This window comes from Magallana gigas, chromosome 10, assembly GCF_963853765.1.
Source record: "Magallana gigas chromosome 10, xbMagGiga1.1, whole genome shotgun sequence".
NCBI lineage: Eukaryota > Metazoa > Mollusca > Bivalvia > Ostreida > Ostreidae > Magallana > Magallana gigas.
The window spans coordinates 11,153,360-11,179,233 of NC_088862.1; the positions used below are offsets into that span (position 1 = coordinate 11,153,360).

The following is a 25,874-nucleotide window of genomic DNA, read 5'->3' on the forward strand; positions in this document are numbered from 1 at the left end:
TGACAGGTTGGTTGACATGTAATTCCTTATTTATTATACCCTCCGTACATTAATTTCATCGCACGAAAAATGAAAAAAAATAAAAGACTTCCTGCTTTTTGTACTTTTCTAACCATCACATCTCTCTCTCTCTCTCTTTCTCTCTCTCTCTCTCTCTCTCTCTAGCCTGATTTTAAAAACATAATAACGTCCCTTGCTAGTCAATATTTTATATAATCATTTTGCGATTGGACCATTAATTAGCGAGATTACTTCATTTAAAACCCTGCATGTAATTTAAGAAAATGCATAAAATTTACATATGCACGTGGATATGTTTTCATAATATGCGCGTTCAAGTGGGAGAGACCAAAGCATTTTCCAAACACGCGTGGCAGCAGACACGCTTGACAGTAAAAATAATTCTGCTTTGTATTGGTAAAAAAAGACACCTTAACTATTCTGTGTCATAATCTCTTTTTTTCTCATGAAAATACAACTGGATTCTTTTTTGTTAAATGGGATTTAAGGTAGCTCCATTGTCGCCTCGCTCGACTTGATGACTACGTAATTGAACAGATAAACTATAGCGTGTACCATTACAGCTTTTAGTACCTCGGAGGTTACGAAACGTTACGGTATTCAATGACTGGGGGTAGCTGGTTAATAAGAAATCCCTTTGTATGAACCCCCGTAACCCAGCCCCCTGAGCACAGCGGGGGCATCTGTTATCTCCACAGGTACCCGTATTAAACACAATTGTAAATCTTCTTACAATGACAACACTGAAAAATGAAGCTCATAAAAACTACCGAGTTAATTTCTATTTTGATATACCGAGTTAAACATAAAGAGCACACCGTGCACTATATTCGTAAATTATATATACGATGTACCGAATATTTCGTACCAATAATATTGAATTCAAAATTGATCATAAAGCACCACGCTTAACATATCTATCTCATATTTCAATTTATTTCAAGAGAATTTATCATATATCTTTCTTTTAGAATAAATAATAATAGTCAAATGAGAGAGAGAGAGAGAGAGAGAGAGAGAGAGAGAGAGAGAGAGAGAGAGAGAGAGAGAGCATGCTCACTCGCGGCTGACGCGCTCAAAGTCTTAATACGCACATTTTCCCGCTTTTTCAGGTCGATTTGAATCAAGATTTTTAAGCAAAGAAGATTATGAAAAAAAAATGCCGAGACCCTCAATATCTTTTGGAGGCCAAAAAAAAAAAAATTGAAAGGAAAAAAATCATTGCACCCGGATATTTGAGCTTTCAAAGACACAAGCAAAGATTTAAATAGCAGCAACGGTTAGCTGCGCGCGGAAAGTTGCGTTTTAAAAAACTGGATACAAAAGATATTAATATAACGGGTTAACTATTCGACCTCCTCTGAATTTAAAATTTGGAAACAAATTTATCTTTTGAATCAATATGCCTTTTCTCCGAATGAAAAGGAGCATTGAAAGGTTTTGTACTTCCCGTGTTGAAATTTCATGTTTAAGTCCTCAAGGCTATAAAGCTGTAACAATTCGATCTTGGTTTGGATCACTGAATAAGGGTTCAAATGAGAGAGAGAGAGAGAGAGAGAGAGAGAGAGAGAGAGAGAGAGAGAGAGAGAGAGAGAGAGAGAGAGAGAGAGAGAGAGAGAGAGAGAGAGAGAGAGCATGGTGACATTTCCTTTCCTGTATCAACCTATAAGTTTTAAAATTGAGGTATACATATGTAGTTTGAAAGCATAATTTAATATACGTATAATGGTTATGATTAATGATAAAAAAACACGATTTTTTCATTATTTCGTTTATAGTTCAGAATCTACAAATTCGTAGTTTTTAAAGAACTAAAAAAGTACATGCAAAAAAAAAAAAAAAAAAAAAAACCGTGGAGTGCTAACAAGCAAATCATTCGTGTACTTTTAAAGTACAAATCAGAAAATGACAAACCAAAGTTGCCAATAGAACAAGGAATTAACTGTATTGCGTGAGTATTGATACCACGGAGAAATGGCACCTCGACGCAGCCCGCATTTTAAGTTTATTGTCAAGCTCGTTTTCGATCAACATATTTCTATCTGAAATTCTGTGATTCCGTAAAATACAGATATAAGAATTGCACGACATAATAATTGAAAAAAAATGCATACACGTGCGTATATTGCACATTGTTGGAAACACGTGCATGACTGGTCTTGCATGGTCAGACCAATTGTGACACTCTGCTACTAAGAGTTTTAGAGCAGTTGCGTAATTTTGAAATCCCAGCAGCAAATTCTTATGAATAACACATCGATTGAACGTCATGCTAAAGTACTCAATTAAACTGTAAACAGTTAGTGATAGAGTAGATGCAGCCAAAGTTCAGACTCACGATCGTGATGAAATGGTTAACATTGGTAGCATTAAAAACATTAGTCGTGGATTTTATTGTTGAATAAAATGTTCATTGAATAAAGAAACACACGTACGAGTATAATTGATTAATTGGTAAAACATAACCAAGAATTTACGTATCCTCGAAACTATTTTTTTTTATATCCACGAAAATTGATACCCTCCAATATTTACAACACCACAGTTCATGTATTATTGATTGACGTTCAGATGGCGCCGATCGACTCGATCATCGTATATCAATGCATCATGATTATCGGCGAAGTGGTTTGGATTAATTTGGTTAATGGTTCGATGTATTAGTTCAATGAAATATTTGTTAATATATAATAAGAATGGTTTATGGTACTAAGATCTTTTTGTAAGAGCGTTGGTGTACCTTTATATTATAAGATATGCATGTTAAATGGTTGACGATAAAATGGCTAAAGGTATTTTAAATGACAAAGTAGCCGTTGCAAGATGGTTGGAATATTAATGATTGGTGATAGAAAAACAAATAGGAATAGTATATGATGATTTGATAATTGGTAGAATGAAAATATTGTAGTCAATGAAATTGATAATTGTATAAGATGACAATGTGGTTCGATTGTACAACGACAATGCATTTCGTTGAATAGATTGTGGGTTAGCGGGGAAAAATCGTCTGATATGCTGTCAATTTAAAACTAAATCTACATGGAGACTGTCATAGAAAGTGTCAAGTTCCATTTTAACTGTAGAAATTGTGAAAGTGCACTTGTGGCTTAAGACAAAACTTGTGATATTATGAAGGAAATTGTATCATTAATTATTAGCAATGTCTTCTGTGTTCAATGCTTAGAACCTCTTTGCTGATGATGTATGCTTTACCATAATACAATATTTGATCAAGTTTGGTTCCCCACCCCCATGCAGATATTTCCTCTCCTCATTGACTTACATGTAGATATCTATGAAATACTATTCCAAACGATTGACAAACCCCAGAGATGAATTTTGTCATATCTGAACTTTTCGGCTGTGTTCTTTAAAATACTTCCGTTATCACCTATTTCCTCCGGAAATAATTGCACTTCAAGCTTTTCAAAATAGTTAACCGTACTTCTCTTCTACTTCAGATATTTGATTATAAGGCAGCCTCTTGCCATGGCCATAAACACCTGATATTTCAGCCCCCCCCCCCCCCCTCGGTAATTCTAACAGGTAGTAAATATTACAGCGTATACTTATCCTCCTTAAGTTCAGCGATGACACCTCGTGATAAATAGCCAAGCCATGGCGGTGTAATGAAGAAAAATGACCCCCGTAGAATAATGACCGGGGGTCATTTTTCTACGTAGAATAATGACCCCCCTAGCTGAAGAATAATTGGATTTTTCTGAAGAAAAAAGACCCAGGGGTTATTTTTCTTCATGTTAAACATGAAGAAAAATGGCCCCCATAAAAAAATGACCCCCCCCCCCCCCGTAAACATGAATATAAATTGGTTACCCCGTATCCAAGATATGACTTTGAAATTACTTAATATTTCACTCTGTTCAACTGATTTTGAAGTTATAAACACCGAACTTGTTGATAAATCGCTGTATATATCCGTAGCAAGCACACGCAAAACACTCTGACATTGCCACACATTGATTGTTAACAGTTACGTTACTTCTCTCAACGACATACGGCGGGAAATGACGCAAATAAAGAAAAATTTGGAAATGAGGATATTGTGAGATAATTAACGAACAATAATCATAAAAGAATAATTGTTGTAATGATATAAGCAATATTCATTGGTGAATGAATTGTCAATCGAAGAATGATACATGTATATATCTTAATGGGAAAAGACTAAGGGGCAGGTAACGTAGGAATATGAATACTTCTTATTTACATTTCTTCTTATTTACATTTCTTGGGGAAAGTGATTTTTTTAAAAATCATTCTGCGTTAGTTTTGTTTTCTTCTACGTAATACATGAACATCAATATTCTAAACATTTGTTGTAATGTTGTTTTGTGATTATGAATAGACTTTATTCTTTTAGAGCAAATTTGTGAAGAGTACCTGAGTATAGTTAATCTTAATAGATACATGTAATAAACACTGATCGATTATAATAAAAGATTGTTTCTAAAAGCGTTGATAAGATGTTAGGGGTTTATATCCCGCTTGATTTTGATCACACGATCTTTATTGTATAAAAAGTTACCAATGCTCATACAAACTATTGAAGCATTAATCATCTTGATGTTAACTAAACTTACTAAAGTATGCCGAGGATAAAGTAAAATATATTTTTTGTACGAGTACTCTCAGTACTTTGACGATTTTCCTTATTGGCCGCTAACCTCTACTGGCGTAATTGCTGCTGTCAGTGCCTACTAACTTCAGCTTGGTTATAAAGTAAACTTTTCATAATTTTGGTTTCATCATTAATTCTAAGTGATGAACTTGTATGTACCCAGCAGTTTGTATTGTAGAAATCCACAATGCAAGTATAATTCATGAACAATGTGAAGAATATAGAAGATGCGACAGCGAAGCGCGAAGATGCGAAGACGAAAGTGCTAATATAAGTTGCGAAAGCGAAGAAGTGATACTACTATCGCTTCTTCGCCTTTGCAACTTCGCACTCTCGCCTTCAAATCTTCGCTCTTTCGCCTTTTTAGCTCACCCAGACGAAGTCAATGGGAGCATATGTTATCCCCCCGGCGTCGGCGTCCGGAGCTGGTTAAAGTTTTAGTTGCAGCTCCTGTATCTAAGCTTTTATAATTACTTGTCCTCTCTTCACCAAAATTACATGGATGATGCATCTGGACCTACTAAATCTGGTTCCTAACTTTCAGGTGCTGGAGGAGGTTAAGATTTTTGGAGCAGATTAAAGTTGTTGTTGCAGGTGCCCTTTAATAGCAATATCTAAGTTACTACTGGTCCTAACTTCACCAAACTTGCATGGATGGTGTGTCTAATGATACTGATGCACCAGACAGGATTGAGTGCTGAATAGGCTTTGGATCCTGGAGGAGGTTAAGGTTTTTAGAGCTGGTTAAAGTTTTTGTTGCAGGTGCCCTCTAATGATTATATCTTAGTTACTACTGGTCCTAACTTCATTAAACTTGTATGGATGGTGCGCCTTATGATACTGATGCACCTGACAGGCTTGAATGCTGAATCAGAGCCATAGGTTTATGATTCTTGATGTGGTTTAGTTTTTTGGAACAGGTCACATGTTTTATAGATGATAGCTTGCATAGTTGATGTAACTATATTATAAATGAAACGCAGAGGTTGCTTTAGATGCAGAGCCTGATCTCCATTATCAAGGATGCTAGAGAAATCTCCTACCTCACTCAAACCTGCTTGATAGATAGATGTGGTTGTTGTTAAATGATGTAACATGATCCCTATGATATAGTATTGTATGATTTGAAACACTATTGTTTAATAGGATACAATATAATACCAAAATGTTATATTGTAAAACGTTATATGATGCGATAAAATATTGTATTAAGTTTTATGCCCCCCTTCGAAGAAGGGAGGGCATATTGCTCTGCTGCTGTCGGTCTGTCAGTCTGTCCACTAACAGTTTCCGTTCATTTTCTTCGCAGAAGATGAACATATTGAAATGAAATTTGGTATACAGGTTTATCATGATAATATCTAGGTCAAGTTCGTAATTGGGTACGATCGAGCAATTTTCGACAGAGTTATACCCCTTGAACATAGAAAAATTCCAGTTATTTGCAGTTCATTTTCTTTGTGGATGTTTCCAAGGGAGGTGGGCATAAGTGTTTTACAAACATCTCTTGTTTTTATATTTTATGATATGATATTGTATCATGATATTGTTATGTAAAGTATTGATTAATATGATACAATATTGTATAATATTATATTGTATTATTTATTTATTATTTAATCACATGATAGTATTACATATGATATTGCAATATATGAGTAACGATGAGTGGAAACAAATTTTCATTACGCGCTAGCGCGCGTTATACAATTTGTATGCACACCGTTGCAGTTATGAGACCACTTCTTTAAAAAAAATAATGATTCAATGCTTAATTAAACAATATAATATCATATGTTTCAATGTTATGATGTATTATTGCAATATGATATTGTTTCATATAATACTATATTGTATTATGTTTTATGATATTCTATTATTAGATCAAATACAATTATAATGTATAATACAATACAATGTCATATCTTACGTTATAATATCGTTATAATATCATATCTCACAATTTTTTACGGTATTTTATGGTAGTATATGATATATATTGTAAGTATGATAGGATGCAATTTTAATTATATATTATTGTATTGATAAACATATGAACATATGATTATCAACCAATTTTTTAACAGATGATATTCAATATTGTGTCAAAACAGATTCCATGAATATCCAAGATCATAAAGGATGGTTTTCATATAATATGATAAAGGTGGTCTCATAAAGGTGATGCTTCATAAAGGTGATGCCTCGTCTCGGTGAGCTTTGTAGTATGTGATTACCTATGTTTTATAATTGCGGAGCTCCAAGGGTTCCGAGGCATATTTTGGGGAAAAAAATATAAAATTAATAAAATTAAATTATCCAGGGGGATAGGATCCGGACTCCCTCTCCCGATTTACTGCGTAAAATTATTAATATTGAATTTTCCGGGGGGGACCCCCTCTCCCCCTCTAGATCCATGCATGAGCAAGGCGTGTCGCATGATGAAATTAGAATGTTACTGTGTTTGGTCCACGGTTAACAGACGGCTGGTAAGTGACAGAAGTTTAGAAGTGCATATGTACACATTATGGCGGACATTAAATTTTGCGTGGAGTAGATAATGATTAGGCATAGCCATTACTAATAAACATATATGTTACATGTACACATTAAAATATTTATAAACATTCATAGTAAGCGCGATGGCCTAGCGCATTCGTACCAATAATAGCCTGGATTAATCGGAAAACCTTGGCGAGTACAGTGCCTGTATTAAATTCTATGTAATCGACAGAGACTTGCTGAATGCAATCAAAAAAGGCGAATGCAAAAGTGCGAAGATGCGAAGGCCAGAGTGCAAAGTTGGAAAGGAAGATAGTAGTATCGCTCCTTCGCCTTCGCAACTTCGCACTTTAGGCACCACATCTTCGCGCTTCGTTGTCGCATCTTCGCACTTTTGCTCCTACGCCTTCGCTCTATCGCCTTTGCAACTTAGGTCGAAGTGGCCCTATCAGAACACCATAGATATATGTAAATGTAATTGTTAAGATGACAACCATACCCCGATGCAATACGTCAATATCTTGTTATAACGGAAGGATTTTTATTTTCTAAGATATACCCCTTTTTTCACTTTAAGTTTATTTGAATATGAATTATAATTTCTGTTACTTTCTGTACACTGCAGCAGTAAAAATTACAATAGTGTAAAGACTATTTCACAAAAAATATATATATATATATATATATATATATATATATATATATATATATATATAAAATATCTACAAGGGGGTCATTATTCTACAGGGGTCACTTTTCTTCATGTGGAGTGGCTCATTTTTATGAAAATGACACTTATTCTTCAGGCAAAGGGGTCATTTTTCTACGTAGAATAATGACCGGGGGGTCATTTTTCTACGTAGAAAAATGACCCCCGGTCATTATTCTATGGGGGTCATTATTCTTCATTACAGCGGCTTACATTTTACTACATTGTACATATACATGTATATACAGTATATAATACAAGACGTAACACAAATGCCTTTGCTTGGTTTGAAAAAGCGTGTACACACGTTGCCCCAAGGGGGTATCAAATTAATTAATATCGCGCATTTGGTAGTAAATAATTAATTAACGCGATGAATGGAATTGTGGAAAATTATTTTATCGTATAATTCATCGCATCATCCTGGCGATGCAGCTGTTTTATGTTGAGTTGGGACCATTGTTTGAGTTACGTGGACCTTAGCAATCCGTTACCTTGGTTCGAGGTCAAATGTCATGTAGGACATTCAATGATCTATTGGTATTTAAGTTTGTTTACTTATTTTGAGTTGGAGGGTTTATCAAGCTGCCATATGGAGAGAGAGAGAGAGAGAGAGAGAGAGAGAGAGAGAGAGAGAGAGAGAGAGAGAGAGAGAGAGTTTTAAAGTCTTGAACTGGAATAAGCTTATTTGCATGACCAAACCTTTCAAATGATGAGGCCAGAAAAGAACAGAAAATGACATATTTTTACCCGATATTCATGATTAGGTTTCTTTTATTCTGATGCATGTTTTACATAAATTGAGGAAAAATATGTCCATGCATGTGAATACACTCGGATATTTTATTACCTTTTTTTATGTCTGCTCAGACCATTACAAATGCAATGACTTATATTGAATTAAGCTTAGTAGTCTTCCTTTTTGTTTATGAGCGTTTTTCACCCCAATTTGTCAACTAAATAAATTTTCAAGATCAGAAGATTTTTTGTGAAAAAAAAATCACACAACGGCAGGTTTGGGATGATGTGTGTGTTTCTGGTCTGCAGGATTAGGTGAAAGTAAACGTTGACATTGAAATTTAAGTGTCCAACAAAACGCAAGTAAAAGTAAAAGCTTAGCTTCCCCTCTGCTTGATATCGATTTGTCATGGTTAACATTCATGTCTACCGCTTCCCTCAGGAAATATTTAGTTTCACAAAACAATATGATACAGGAGACATATATCAGATAGCTTTCAATTACCAACTAAACTCAATGCACAGTAAGGCACGCTAGCCATTTTATAAGTTGCGCTTTCTTGGCCCTAAACACACGATATGAAATGAAATGTAATCAAAGTACTGAAAGTACTGATAGACAGAAGCAATTAAACTAATGACAAAATATGATTTTTTTTATTTAAAGAAAATCAGCGCGCTTACCGCTTATCATGTTGGAAAATTCGCGAAGCGGTTTAGTATTATGACAATTTAAGGTCGCGAGGATATTTTTCAGGTGGACACCAGAGTTAGGTAGATAATATTAAAATAATTAGTGTTGTTCTCTTATTTTAACCTTATTAACTTGTTATATTACTACTTAAAGGTGTTTATTCTTTACAAAAAATGGGAGGAGGTAATTATTTTGCATCACAAAACAACATGGGAACCTAAACTGTACATGTAAATAAATGCATACAACTCGAATTCCCTATCAAAAAATACAATGAAAATTAATTATTTATGTACATACACATTTCTTTTCTTTGTATTTTAGCTTGAGTCGATATTATTCCCTGTGTATAGTGATTTGCAAACCCAAGGTAGAAAACGGCATGTTATAGGGGTTTTCACACCTGTTCAAGACAAAAGATAACATTTAAATTGCAAACTTCTTCGTTTTTGGCGTAATTTTACATTCATTTGAAATATACTAATATTATATATTCATGAAAGTAGTATTCACAAATTTGAAAAGAATATTGTATATTGTGATTGAGTCCAGCATGCAGTTTCAGTCCGAGTCCACGTGCTACCCCTGTCAATCAAATCAACGCGCGAGGTGCACCACGTGTTCCTTCCAAAATAAGGGAAAAAACTTTTGAACTAATAGTTTTCATTTCAAGTAAGGTGTAAAGAAGTTTGCCTAACAATAAAGTATTCTTCACTGTATGCGATGTTTGATTTCAAGTAAAGAAAAAGGAAGCATGCCTAACAATTAATGAAGTATTCTACACTGTTTTTAATGTTAAATTTGATCTCAATTAAAGAGAAAGGAAGCATGCATAACAATGAAATACATGTATTCGACACTGTTTGTGATGTTTGATTTCAAGCAAAGAAAAAAAGAAGTATGCATAACAATGAAGCATTCTACATAGTTGGTGATGTTTGATTTCAAGCAAAGAGAAATGAAGCATGCCTAACAACGACGTACATGTATTTTTCACTGTTTGTGATGTTTGATATAAAGATTGATATACTGTGTTTGTGAAGTTTAATTCGTATACTTCTTTTTTCTTAATAGAAATATCTCTCTCTCTCTCTCTCTCTCTCTCTCTCTCTCTCTCTCTCTCTCTCTCTCTCTCTCTCTCTCTCTCTCTCTCTCTCTCTCTCTCTCTCTTTTACGACTTGCATATTTGGATTATATTTCTAAGACTCCTCGGATATAAACGCACACCGGTCATTGACCAATGAAACCTTGATCTCACACTTGTCCCTGACCATGTAGATGTGGAGTGTAAGGATTAATCTGAAAGTATTGATCCCCTCTTCATGGATCGAAACATTCCTAGCATTCCTTATGCATGTACGTACACGCCATTTTTGCAGATATAAGCCAATTATATATATGATGCCTAATTCAATGATAAGATATACCCCGTTAATTGTATTTTGCATGATGCTGGTGAAAGCACTATGAAAGCGCTTGTTTTGAGAGCCCATTGGCCGCCAACATTTCATTATTAAAAGCAAATGGCATTGGAAAAGAAATCTGGAATATTGATGCATGTTAATCGATTGCTATAGACACAAGGACAGACTGAAAGAGGATCAAGTCGCCATTGTTTTGGCTAATTGGTTATGAGCAGTCCGCGACAATGTGCCAGTTTGTCATTCAGAAAATCGTTAACTAGCCAAGATATAGCTCTCTGCCTCAACGCCTTTGGGCAGATGAGGCAACAAATATTCGACAGGTTTTTTTTAAAAAAATCGCAGTCGAACTTCGAATTCCAAAATTCGGCAATGCTCGACAATCATTGCTGCCCAAAATTTTCAAATTGCCTCCCCCCCCCCACCCTCGCGGTTATTAGTCACGACACTTTAACAGAGAGAGAGAGAGAGAGAGAGAGAGAGAGAGAGAGAGACAGAGAGACAGAGAGAGAGAGAGAGTTCTCTATATGATATGTACATGTATGTCGTTATTAAACATGATTGAATGTCGAGAATACATTCCGTATGACTTTAAACATGTGAAACTGAAACTAGATAGTAAAATATTTACGTGAGACACGCATACCTCACACCACCAGGTGGTCTTTTGTACGATCAACCTATCAATGAATATTTCATATTGCACAGCAGTGTGTCATTTAGGATGGAGATTAAAAAATAATTTTGAGAATTAGCGGAGGGCATTCTTGTGATTTCTGCATGATATTGATAGTGAATTAATCATGCATTGAATTAGGCAATTTCTGAATCGATTGTTATAATGCACAGGTCAGCGCGTACTTTAATTAACATGCAAAGACACAAGTAAATGAAAAAAAAAAATCAAAGGAAATTTAAAACGTTCCACAAAATTTGTATGATCAGGAATATTTTTTGCTATGATCTGATTTTAAACTGCAGAACGTTGTCTACAAATAACGTTGTAGTTAAAAAAGAAAAATTACATGGTCTCGATAAATCAAAGATTTTCACTATCGTCTATTGAAATTCAATTGTTTCCAGTGGATGGACTAATTGTTCTCGCGGAATCATTATTTCATGGTATCGACTGTTGTCAAGGAAATGGAATGTTTATTTCATACCGACTCGATCGGGATTACGTAAAGAGTCATTAATTCCCTACACCTGGTAGGAAAATGGCATTATTCTTAATTAATCATTCTTTGAAAATAGGTCCGAATTCGATAAAATCGATCTGATGTTTTATTCATTGCCTCGAGTTTTATCGTCGATTTAGTATCGTCTGCTTAATGTGCAGCCATTCAGTTAAAATTTATACATTGATGAATTGTGTATCTTTAATGCATTTTTTATATTCAACATAGAGATGTTCTTCACTGTTGCACAATACAAATGATTTATTGAATGATAAATATAATGCATTTGCTTTTCAGAATAAAAAATATCTTTCGAAAACTAACAAAAAGATAATCCAAAAAACAATTTTAAAGAGAACCAGCAATTAAATGATAAAATCCATGTACACAAAAATGGGTACTGGCAAGTTGAAAATAATATTTAAATCGATAAAAATATCTGGAGGACGGCGTCAGACATTGCGGACAATCTCTGAGGTAGATTTATAATTAAAGCCATTCATAAATAACGTGCAGCAAGCATTAGGAAGAGTACCTATAAAGTACACAAATGCTTTAAAGTTCAAGTGCCCTTATCGGAAGTGTGTCTCTATATAGCAACATCTGATTCTAAATCAGGAATAAAAATCTGGCGGAGGATAACATTCTATCACATCATTACGATACTATAAAGTCACAATGTATTTTGGTGCAGAGCCGCGATTAATCTCTATAAATAATAATAACCTTCCGATCACACCTTTCATTTTGATCAACCCAAACAAACAGATCATGACTCTATTAGCCGACAGTAAGAAATGACGGGGTGGTTTATTTCCGACTGTCCATCCCCTAACCCCTCCCTCCTCCCCCCCCAAAAAAAAATGAAGAGGAAAATATCAATTTCATGCGCTGATCATGCGGATCGATGCAGGGGCCTGGTTGGTAGTTTTGAATACAACGTGGAAAATTCTAACTAACTGCTAAATTCACATGGTAAAATACTAAAAAGAACCTCAGACCCCCCCCCCCCCCCCCCCCCTTGCACCCCCTCGAAAAATTCCGAATCTGGGCGTGAATTTCCTCTCTGGTTGCTGTCATCGCGTGAATCTCGGATTTTAAAAATTGAGAATGGTTTGAAAAAAGTTTACATCTAGAAATATAAATCTTAACGTTTATCGTAGACCTGATGCATGCCTAATGTGTTGGCCATGCACATAGCTCTCCTTAAAGATTTTTGTTAGCATTCGCATGACTGCATTGCATAATTCATTAATGAAAAGACATATTAATTATATATGATATTTTTAAAGTTAGCCTTCCTCAATTTTGCTTTAAAACCCTGTGCTAATGTTCACATTACAGCATGCATAATACTGTTTCTACTCAGTTGGCACACTTGTTGGTTTTTCGGATTTAGTTTTATCATATTCTGCGTTTAATCTCTCCTTAAGAGATAAAACCATGGCTAGGGCGTATCAACCAAGTTTACATATATTATGTGACTATGTCTTTGTTTGCAGGTGAATTTATCATATCATGGATTATACCCCATCTTACCGTCCTAACATTTTGGATCAACATCCGTATTAAACTGCGCGATAGTAAATAAAATCAAAGGCCTGTGACAGACGACCTTTTGTTGACATTCGTTAGAACTCGACTATTTCCGTAATTCACGGAAACCTTTGGTAAAGACGTAATAGGTTTACAGTTACAGAGTAAGGCGACATATTTATTTCGTTTTCTTTGTTATCAAATTAAATCACATCATATCGACAGCAAACACGATCCACCATTTTACCCCCCTCCCTGTTATTTCCCAGCCTCCTCGATTTTCACGTTTCTTTTGAATTTGCTAACCAAGCATGAAATTTATACCTTTTTAAATAGTTTTGCTTTGGTCTTTAAAAATCCATTATTTTTCTCAACTTTTTTTGTCGTTAATCTAATCGCGTATCCAGCCATTTTCCGGTTGCAGCATGAAAAAGGACGTCATGTTACCTCGGTGTCGTATGACACCGATTTCAGCGTATCTTTTACATAATACCTTTAACTATCGATCTGCTGTAGGAAAATTTAACGATGTCGCATCTGCTAAAAATACATGGAAACAAGAAGAAAATACAGAAGAACAAATGAAGTACGCATCTAATTTAAACCGACGCTTAAAATGCACTCCCGCTTGATCCTGCGTACAGTTTACAGAAAGAATTCGTGGACATGCAACATGTACATTAGATGTAGTTGAGAGAAAAGTCAGCGCTTTGCTTAAGAAATGAACTTTTTTTTACGCCCACACGGATAAAATTTCTGAGAAATGAGGACAATGATGACGATGAAACCAAAAAAAAAAAAAAAAAGAAAAAAAGAAAAAAGAGAAAGATAGAAAGAGAAGTGGGATACTTGCCAAGCAAAATAAAATTGTCATTAAGTTCTTTGGCCGAGAAACGAGTTACTTATATTGTCCATAGATTTACATAAACACTTGTAGATGAGTAACCTTTGCTCAATCAAATATTTATTAGCTCAAGTTCAAATTTTGCAACATCAGTACTGTCGCCAATGTGAATCACATGTGAGCATTAAATCCGCATTCAATATGAATACCATATGTTTTACGGCTCAAAAACTAACCAAACTAATATAACGAAAGACAACTCTCACAGCGGGTAATGAACACCAAAATCTATGCAGAAATTTTCTGAAGCAAGAGCGTGCTGTTGTTCAGAATGCCTCTGAAGTATTTGAAGGGATATCGTACCAATCTGGGAAGTTACTTCTATGAAATTTCCATCTTTTTTTGTTGTGATGATTTTGACGTATACTCAAGAATTATTAAAAAAAAATGTTTACATTTTGTCTACGTATTGGTCATGATGCTGATACTGAGATTGAGAGATTACTATGGAACGCCATAGCTGCCTTATGTAGCTGTTTCATGTGAAAAGTCTGCTTTGTTTTATTATGCAGCGGTTATTTCATGTGAAGATTATGCTTTATTATATAAAGATGGTGCTTTATCATATGAAGAAGACCAGTGCTTTTTTATACGAAGATGGTGCTTTTTTATGTGATGGTGCTTTATTACATGATGGTGCTTTTTAATGTGAAGGTGGTCACTCGGAACTTTATTTTAGAAGACGGAGTTAAACACTTATTATCTCGAAATTTTGAAACTAGAACAAAATTGATACAATTAAATCCATTTAATACACCATTGCTAGTTTCTGTTTTTAAACATAATAAGTATTTAAGTTACGAGATGAACTGTTCGATTTAATCTCAACTGAATTGACAAATATGATAAATTGAATAATACAATATTTTGTCAGTATTTTTTGACATTTTACTTTTGCCTTTACCACTTATAAAAGGGCCTCCTTTGAACTATATTATACATGTAGTATAGTAGACCTTTCCCTTTGACTTTCCCTTACTTTAACTTCAAGTCAAATCCTATCTTAAGGTATCTCACTCCTCATGTTTTGATTTCATTGCACAGATGATCATTATATTTAAAATGAATATGATTTTATTTATTTAATCATCACAGATAGATTATTATTTCATGATTACACAACATTCATAAAGAAAGTTTTTTGGGGAACTATTTTTTCGTGCGGAAGGCTTTTTAAACGAAAATGACAGAAACAAGCAATTTTATGAATTTTCAATATACTTTATTCATTATTCACATTTTTAACATTTGTTAGGTTTGTAACATATTTTATAGGTTCTGTGTGACATGTACAAAATCAAATCTTGAGAATGTGATAGCCGTTTAGCATAAAATCATGCATTTATATAGAACATGTCTGAATTTTTTAAGCCAAATTTTGCGAGAATTTTACCTTTGAAGCCTAATATCTAAAATTTGACATCACTGACCCCCATGTTATATTATGTTAAAATGATCCTGAATACATATTTAGGCAAACTGGATTAATCTTATAAAATACTTGATATTCAAAAAGTTTTTATTTCAAATCAAATTGTAACTATTATAGAAATTGTCTATTTTAAGTGCAAAAAGGTCACAAAAAAATTTATGCAGCTTTGTACAATTTTTTTTCGTAATCGCTCTATTCAGTGTGCCCATTGTGCATAATTAAAAACAATATTTGAAGAAATAAGTTTGCTTAATCAAAAATACTGACAACAAATCCTAATCAGGATGAAATTGCATTTTAGGTGCAAAAAGGTCAAATTAAATGGGCCATAACTCAGAGGGATGGATACTGATCCCCCATTATCTTTGTATTTTTTAAGTTTGTTTTGTCTACAGATTTCAATGATATACTTCTCAAGAAAATCTTGATACAACAACATTGAGGAGTGGGATACCTTAAGGCATTAATTAGTTTGAAATCAGATCCTCAATCTGCTCCTTTATTTTTTTTTTTAATGTTTTGTTTTGAAACCACTCAGAATGTGAACTCTTCCTCCAATTCGCCACTTAGGTTAAAGAGGAACGGCCATCAATAAAGAAGACTGGCTGGGCGGTAAATAATAACATTAAGAGCGGATCAAAGATCTGATTTTAATCAGATTGCTAGGGAATTTACGTCTCATCGAATTACCTTCGCTTAAACACAAATAGTTAATAATTTCAATTTTCTGTTCTTCAAGGTTCAGGATAACGTTACTAGGCTTTAATTATTGTAAAATTTCGACATTACATAGTTGTCACTTAAAAGATGTAAGTTCGGTTGAGGTAAAGTCGTACACAGCTAGATCTACTCGATATCTTATATACTCATTGTGCTAGAAAAAGAGGAACAAGCAATTTTGTATCAAATGGATTTTGATTGCATCAATTTTTTGTTGTACTTTCGAAATTTCGAGATAATAAATGGTTAAATCAGTATTCAAAAATTAGTGGAATTTCGAGTGACCACCTTCACATTAAAAAGCACCATCATATAAAAAACACCATCACATGAAAAAGCAACATCTTCATATAAAAAAGCACCATCTTTATATAATAAAACACCATCTTCAAATAATAAAGCACCATCTTCATATGATAAATCACCATCTTCACATAAAAAAGCACCTTCACATAAAAAAGCACTATCTTCATATAATAAAGCACTACCTTCATATAATAAAGCACCATCTTCATATAAAAAAGCACCATCGTCATATCATAAAGCACCACATTCACATAATAAAGCACCGTCTTCATTTAACAAAGCACCATCTTCACATAAAAAAGCATCTTCATGTAAAAAAGTACCTTCAAATAAAAAAGCACCATCACATAAAAAAGCACCATCTTCATATAAAAAGCACCATCTTCATATAATAAAGCACCATCTTCATATAAAAAAGCAACATCGTCATATCATAAAGCACCACATTCACATAATAAAGCACCGTCTTCATTTAACAAAGCACCATCTTCACATAAAAAAGCATCTTCATGTAAAAAAGTACCTTCAAATAAAAAAGCACCATCACATAAAAAAAGCACCATCTTCATATAAAAAGCACCATCTTCATATAATAAAGCACCATCTTCATATAAAAAAGCACCATCTTCATATAAAAAAGCACCATCTTCATATAATAAAGCAACATCTTCATATAAAAAAGCACCATCTTCATATAAAAAAGCACCATCTTCATATAAAAAAGCACCATCTTCATATAATAAAGCACCATCTTCATATAATAAAGCACCATCTTCACATGAAATAACCACAGCATAATATAATAAAGCACAATTTTCCTGTAAAATAGCCACATAAGGCAGCTATGGCGTTCCATAGTTTACTAGATGCCATATTTCGTGGCATTTTAAACCTATCACTTTGATAGAGGGAGCTGCTGCGTCCTTAGTGACATTTGACTTGGAAACCACTGACCTGAGTAAGATATAGTTCTGCATTTAGTAGTAAATGCAATTTTCTTTACAGAGATACTATTTTCAAAGAATTTAAATTTTAGTCCTTTTTTAAGATTTAGTTCGTAGAATGTTTTACGCCACATTACACAAATGGCAGCCAATGAACTTCAATCTGGAGCAACTTTTTCTGTCTATGTGATACCAAGATTGCCTATAACAAGCTCTGTACAACAAGTCACTGGGATTGTTATGAATGGCTCGAGTATGGTAGTCAATGGTATACACATGGATGCTGTGGATATCCATGCAGCAGTTGTTGGATTAGTGAAATGGATAAAAGCATTTCCACATGCTGTGTGGATCTCTTATAATGGCGGGTTTGACTCCCCTGTGCTTCATAAAACGGTCATAAATATTGAATATGAATATAAACGGGGGAGTTCTTCGACAGTTTGTGTGTGTGGATTTTTTTGACTCACTATCAATATTTAAAAAAGATCTATCATGGTAGAAAAAGTTATAACCAGGAAAAATTAGTATATTCACTTCTAAACTCAACTTAAAATTAATGCTCAAAAATGGATTTGTTGATGTACAAGCTTTAAGAAAGTTGATTGAAAACACAGCTCTTTCACCGCAAGAGATTTTGTAGCACAGTTTACTCCACGCGGTGTCCAAAAAAACCCATTGCTGTTTAAGGAGGAAAAATGCAAAAACGTCTGCCTATATTGTATCCCCTTATTAGCAAAGGTGTTATTAAAATGTACACTGCAGAAAAAGTTGCGTGTTCTGGACTACAGCTTACCCTACCCACCTCAAAAAATCTCAATACATCTATTTCCCCAAATTCTTAGGGACAATCCAGAGTTACAAATGTGAAAAGAACTCTAGAAAGTAAAATGAATTTTTTTTTTTTCACATTTAGAATCATTTCATATGAATCCATAAATCACTGTCTATTTTTATGGCTAATACACGTCGTTGTTTATTTATTTACCAGCATGTTTTTCTTTGTATAATGCATCGATGCAACTTCATTTTGATTGTTTCATGAGATTTGTTGCTTGATTTTTGGGGGGGGGGGGGTGGGGTGGGGTTTACATATAAATGTGCACAACTGAAGAATTAACCGGTTGAACAAGATTAAAGTTTAAGAATAGCATTCCATATTTATCATATTTATGAAAATATCGAGCTCGGTTGATTTCTTTGCCCACTACATTAAAAAAAAACATGTCATTTTTCAAACGGTGGCTCGTCAAACTTTTCTTTTAATGTATGAACTTTTGAAAAACACTATTCACCCCTAACCTCTCCCCTCTCACTCTCCTTTCCCATTCCCTTTTTCCGTTCTCTCAACTTTCCCAATTTTTTCCCATTTCCCCCAACTCCCCACCCGCCCCCTTTCTCTCTCCCCTCGCTCACCACACTCTGTCCACCCATCCTCCCAACACTCTCTAATACTAGACTTTATTATGTACACTCACAGGTTAATCGAATAAATTTTGACAACAAGAGGCCCATGGACCACATCGCCCACCTGTGTCTCTTTCAAAATTCCTTAACATGAAACTCTTTTAAAATATTATAAAACTTAAATTCTGGAAATTGCAAAACTTCTCAACCATTCATACTTAAAAACAATGAATAAAAAGAAAATCATTAATTTGAAACCCACTTTTTGAACATCATATTCCAAGATTTTAAATGCATCAATTGACCAATCTTATTTTCGTAGGTTTCCACGTATCGTATATAATAATATTGGAAATAATCAAGAACATAAAGTAAAAAGTATGTTATTTTAAACTACTTTCAAAGAAAGATATAACGAGGTTGAAAACAACAAGAACTAAAAAAGCCTAACGATCGTAAGTCTAATAATTAAAGATTTGAATTTTAATCAAATAATTAAAATATGTAAACAAGAACACGATGACCTTTATATGAGTATGTGAAGATATTAAGTTTCTGATATAGAAATATCACGAAATGTAGTATTGTATTTATAAATGAAGAAATTTAAACAATTTTCATAATAGATATATTTCACTATAACATGAGTAAATTAATGCATTACATGTTCCATTACCATTACTTTGTGAAAAGTCTATTGCAAGTTTAAAAAAACTGAAGCTAACTGAAGGGTTTTGGCAAATGTTTCAAACATGAAACACTTTTTAAGATATCCACAGGTTCATGTTCACTATCAGATTCAAATTAAATGACTTATTCAATTTCAAGATCGAGAATGGTGCTCCCACATAGGTTTAGAAACGTGATAAAATAGGTCTCCTCCATTCTATTATCTACCTTTTCTACCGCTACATGTACATATTATTATTGCATTGCTTAGCTGATGATATGGCAAGAATGAACGCGCTATCATATGAGAGTTATTTTATACAATGCTTCATGATGACTGGGATTTGATGCACAATATATGGATACTGCTAAAACAAGGATTAGTTTATTTCTCTATATCAGCATCCCATTGCATCATTAGTAACATATGGATAGACTCTGGTAGAAGGTTTCCCACGGCAGCTCAGCCATGGAGTGCAGGTCCTTGTCCTATCATTAAACAATTAGATCATATCACATTTTCTCTCTTTAGATCAAAGCTGAGAGAGCTCGGTGTTATTCATCAGTCTCATGTCTCTCATACTTTAGTCGTGTACAATGCACTCTTTACCTCTTTTCTATTAAATATTAATACACACACCAGCAGATCTCTCTTTTTCTTTCTCGTACGCTTAAAGCACTGATGAACTCTCGTAGAGAATATACGTCTTAGTTTTATAACTATTTAGTTTTTTTATAATGATTACAGTGTAAAGTCCATCAAGTCCTATCTATTTCACTTAACACTCCTCGTCGACAGTTTGATGAATAATTGCCGCCTCTGTCCTTGGTATACATGCGCAGTGTGAAATTCTAATGTTCAGGAGTTTCTGACTGCTAGTTGACTATACATATATCATTTTGGCAACACTTGTACCGTATTTTACCGTTATATCGTATTTTCCTATTGTCAGAGTAGTGAACTGTTACATAAACTGATATTACAGAAATAATTGTTGCTTCATACTTAAATTTCTTAAGTGATTTAAACTGAGAGAGAGAGAGAGAGAGAGAGAAAGAGAGAGAGAGAGAGAGAGAGAAAGAGAGAGAGACAGAGAGAGAGACAGAGAGAGAGAGAGAGAGAGTCTTTAGTTTCAATTCATTAATGATAATGATATACCAAAAGATGTAAATATTGTACTACTTGGTTATGGTTATCTATCTCTCTCAGGAAACATGTATTTTTTTTTGCCATGTCCATAATTAAAAAAAATAAAAGATTAGATATTTCAGGAATTTTTGATACAATAAACTTTTAAAAGTCTACAAGAAAACACTAAGAAATTGTAGCATAACATACAGTTACATAAATGAATAAATCTTAAGTACAAAAAATGATCGATCAAAATTACACCACCCTGTCCTATATTTAGTCATTAGAGCCTTGCCCTTTCACCAGAACCCCTTACCTTACATTCAAAACTTTAGAAGAAGCACTCTTCCTAATCGTAACACTGTACCTAATTCATTGAATTATTACCCAGGAGCAGAGGAGAATATCGTTATAGAATTAATGCATTTATTTAGAGGTCCACCCTAACACCAGAACCTCTGACCCAGGGGCCATGGAATTCACAATTTTGGAAGAGGCATTCTTCCTCATCATAACTACGAACTTAGATCACGGGCCTAATACCCATGAAGCAAATAAGAACATTTTAAACAAATTAATGCATTTTCACTATATAATTATTAGAGCCCCATCCTAGTGCTAGAACCGTTGACTCTGGACCATGAATTTCACAATTTTAAAAGCTCAACGCTTATTTCAATAATGCCAGCAGTAGGACTTCTTGATGTCCAGGAGTAAAACAGACGAGTTTAAAAAGAGTGCATTGATTTTGTTGGCTTAAGCCCCACCCCCAAGCTTAATGGACAGGGGCCATGTATTTCACAATTCATACTCCTCTTAGGCATAAATGCTTTATGCCAAATTTGGTTGATATTGGTTCAGTGTTTCTAGAGAAGAAGCTCAAAATGTTCAAAAGTTTATGACCGACGAACGACGACGGGTAAAAACTGATAACAATGTATTAACCTCTAATGATAAAACGCCGCCTAATTATGAAAATATTATTAAACGTAGCAATAGCATTGCCTAATGCTACAATTTATTGCATTTATAGTTGACAACATCAACCGCTAATGATAGATTGCAGCTTAATGATTAAATTTTATCACGAAGCGTCGCAAATGCATAGCAAACCTAATGCTTAATAAAACAAGCAAAAAGCTACTAAGCGTTTCAATTGCACTCTTAATGATATAATAACGTTTTATTATACTTTCATGTTAAATACTGAAATATAATTGGTTTAGACGCAGTTTATAATCCGTTCTATTACCCTCAGCGAAAGCAACACACTTGGCAAAAAAGTCTTCTTTAAAATGTAGACATTTAGTAAAATAAAAAAATAGTGCCTGTTTGGAAGGGTAACAGTTGAAATTAACACTCATCGAAGCCATTGTCAACCTCCGCTTCGCGAAGGTTGACAATGGTTTTCTCGGGGTGTCAATTTCAACTGTTACCCTTCCAGACAGGCACTATTTTTATAATACCAAAAATGCTAATAATAAAAAGATATTTAGGACAGAAAGACAAAAGAATGTATGGAATGATAGATAGACAAAAATACATTTACAAATCATTTGAACCTTTTGTTGATTTAACGATTTTTTTTTTTAAATCTAAATATTTCATTTTATTTGCAAGTGTAATCATGCGCGGATCCAGAAAATGTTTCCAGGGGGGGTCCGAAGGATAATTGTGTTTGCCAGGGGGGGTCCGAGGCATATTTTCGCGATAATTTTAGTATGTAAATTTAATAAATTTTCATTTTCCAGGGGGGGTCGGGACCCCCCGACCCCCCCTCTAGATCCGCGCATGGTAATTGTATTATACAAATTTGTATCACACGATACATTATTTTATCATTACTTATCATGAAATGCAATGTCGTATTATACAAAACAATACCATAATGTAACATAATACACAATGCAATATCAAATCATGATACAATATTATGTTATATGATACACTATCATATTACATGCTATAAAAATATGATTTTGTGATACATATCTTACATATTATACAATATTGTATCATATAATACATTACCATATCATAATATATTATACAAATATAGCCCTTTCATGAGGTCGATCCATAGATATATCGACTTCACAGAAAAGCATATCGACCGAGCACGAAGCGCGAGGTCGATATTCTTTTCTGTGAAGTCGATATATCTATGGATTGACCGAGCGAAAGGGCTACATTCGTTATATTATTTTCCAGTTTTAATATTAAAATAAGTGTTGTGCTTTTATACTGATAAAGCAATATTTTATCAAAACAATTGATTAATAGAGTAATTTCATATTTCCTGAAATAACTACACTTTATTTATTCAATTGATTTTAGGTATTCCAGAACATGTTATGTTGAAATTGATAGTAACAACTAGACGAAAGTCGTCTAACTTCTCGCACAGTAAATTTTTTGAAGTCTCCGCTCTCGCATTTCGACTCAAGATATTCCCAAAACAGCTTAACAGCTGTTGCAGTTACCCTGTTAGTGTTCCTTGCATCAACATTTATTATTTATTATTTGCCCTAAATTCAAAAGTTGTTTAAATCTTATGAAAATACAAATATACTATCTTGAACAAGTGTGTATATGAAATGGCAAGTTATGCACTTTTATCTTGTTTCAAAAAATAATAATGGCACATTCTTTCATAGTTTTTTGAAGAGTAAAATGTGTCCGCAGCCGTCGCCCACAACACAACTAATATATTTTATGTGTTTTAACATGATAAAGTTATGATGTGAGTTTCATCATGGGCTATGGCTGATATCATTGTTTTCTATTCAAATAACCACTTAGGAATTGATGTCTTCTTCTCAGTTTTATTTCAAGCTCGTTGTGATATATCTAGTTAACATAGGAGTGAAAAAAAAAATCATCAATATATCTAAATGTGGAGTTGAAAATGAATGTATAAATTGTTTAAATCAAAGACCAATGTCTTTCCAAGAAGCAATCTAGCTGCAAAATTAATACGTCAGAAGGTCATAAATCCAAATTCAATCAAATTTTGTTCAAAGCCTCCTACTTGGTAAATGAACATAGACCAAATTGATATAAAAATCTGCATCTGAATATATGGATATATTTAGGAGATATCCGAAGTTAAACAAATGTTCTGTGCTAAAATAAAATCAGATACAAATGTACATATGTTTTTTTTAACTGTATATTCTGTTTTTGCCAGTACTTTATGAACTTCAGGTAAACGATGTGGTCAATGCGACTCTTGCTTTGATTTTCTTAATTAATGTCAGGGGGTTTGATGCACTTTTAGAATGAATTTAAGCACTATAAAGAGAACGTCTGTTTTAAAAATCTTAATCTCCGAAAGAAAAAAAAATGCTTACATTTATATCATTGATCATTTTTTTCCTGCACAAAAAGAATTTTTCAAAGACATTCTATATTGGACATCCAAATCCTTCTGAACAGCTTTTAAAAGTTTTAAAACACAAACAGATCATGAATTAAGAGGTCCAGGGGTCACGTCGGTCACCTGCGCAACAAAATCTAACACAATACAGATATGTAAAATTTTGATCCCCCGTTGTGGCTCCATCCTGCCATTGGGGGTCATGATTTGAAATGACCAGAATTTAAACGATATAGAGATGTTTTTCCAAATAAGTTTCAACTGGTTCTTGGTAAAAAGATTTTTAAAGATTTTCCCAATATACTACCATGTAACACTTTGGCCCCCTCCCCTTACATTTGTTGCCTTACGTACCCCAGGGGGTCATGATATAGCCTATTGGTTTTTAAGAAAAAATGTATCTAAAGTCTCATTGTTCTCATACTATGCATATTACTCGATTAACATGTGAGTGCGCATGTTAAAGTCTAATATCTATTAAAACATACACTAGTTGGTGTTACGTCACAATGAAAATGGGTGGGTTGTCTCCCTGTAACCGCAAACCTTACCTCAAATGGCGAGATTTATTGAGACATCACAAACACTGAATGCTGGTGAAATGCAACACCACAATCGAAAATCAAAATCATGCTTGTCTCTGTTACAGTGGCTCTTCCATTTATATGAACATACCGTTAGAATGCAATAGAATTTTCAAGATAAAAATCAAATTCGCAGACAAAGCAAGAATTAAAAAATAATGTAAACTAGACACGATCTCGTTGCGAGCAACGAGGAGGTCTTCCGTCCGATTTTTAGAAGAGGAAATGACCTTGCCTTTTATCTTCATCAACGAAACATATCAGGAAATGCAGATGTGATCTAAAAGAGCGATGGATGAAGGATTATACACCCCGTTTGATCCCTTATTTAAAGGACCTGCCCCATTTTATTTCATATTAAATAAGAGGTCTTTTGACCTAATAACAGGTCTAATGACCTGTAATAAAAAGAAAAAAAAGAGGGTCTGCCTTTGTAAACGGAAGACCCTAATAACAATAAGAAAAGAAGGGTCTTCCGCTGAAGACGGGAGACCCTAATAATAAAAGACTGTATTTGTCTAAATCTTAATTGAAGAGTGTTTTTCAACTTGCACTACAGTCCAACAACCCTTTTATGTTGAATATTTTAGTTAGAAAATTAAATAAAAAGGAGAGAAAGAAATAGAGAGAAAGAACAAATCTTGGCTCCGGCGAGATTAGAACACACATCCTTTGCAGGTGTCTCAAAACCTGGCTGACGCGAAATAATTCCCTGATTTGTCTTTGAATTTGGGGCGTTTCCGCCCAGGAGAGGAGCTGAATTTTTGTATGTGATGAAAAACAACGTGTAAGATGTCTGACTATTCAGGTTTGGTAACAGTGCGAGGTCATTTGAAATATTGATGCGTGTTTGTATCTGGAGGGGGGTGAAAAGACCCGAGCTTGATTTTCGTCTTAAATAAATCGAAAATAGAATTTTGAGGTGTGGATCTCGGATTCGGTTAACAACAATTAGG

General features: G+C 34.0%; 1 protein-coding gene across 3 annotated transcripts in view; it reads left to right on the plus strand.

The window, feature by feature from the left end:
• The first annotated feature begins 17,650 nt into the window (after positions 1-17,650).
• LOC117683709 (uncharacterized) overlaps positions 17,651-25,874 on the plus strand; it is a 165,436-nt gene continuing 157,212 nt past the window's right edge. For all 3 annotated transcript variants that reach the window (XR_010710480.1, XR_010710481.1, XM_066074099.1), the window contains exon 1: positions 17,651-17,761. The gene's annotated coding sequence lies outside the window, so the exon portion shown is untranslated. The remainder of the gene's footprint in view (positions 17,762-25,874) is intronic.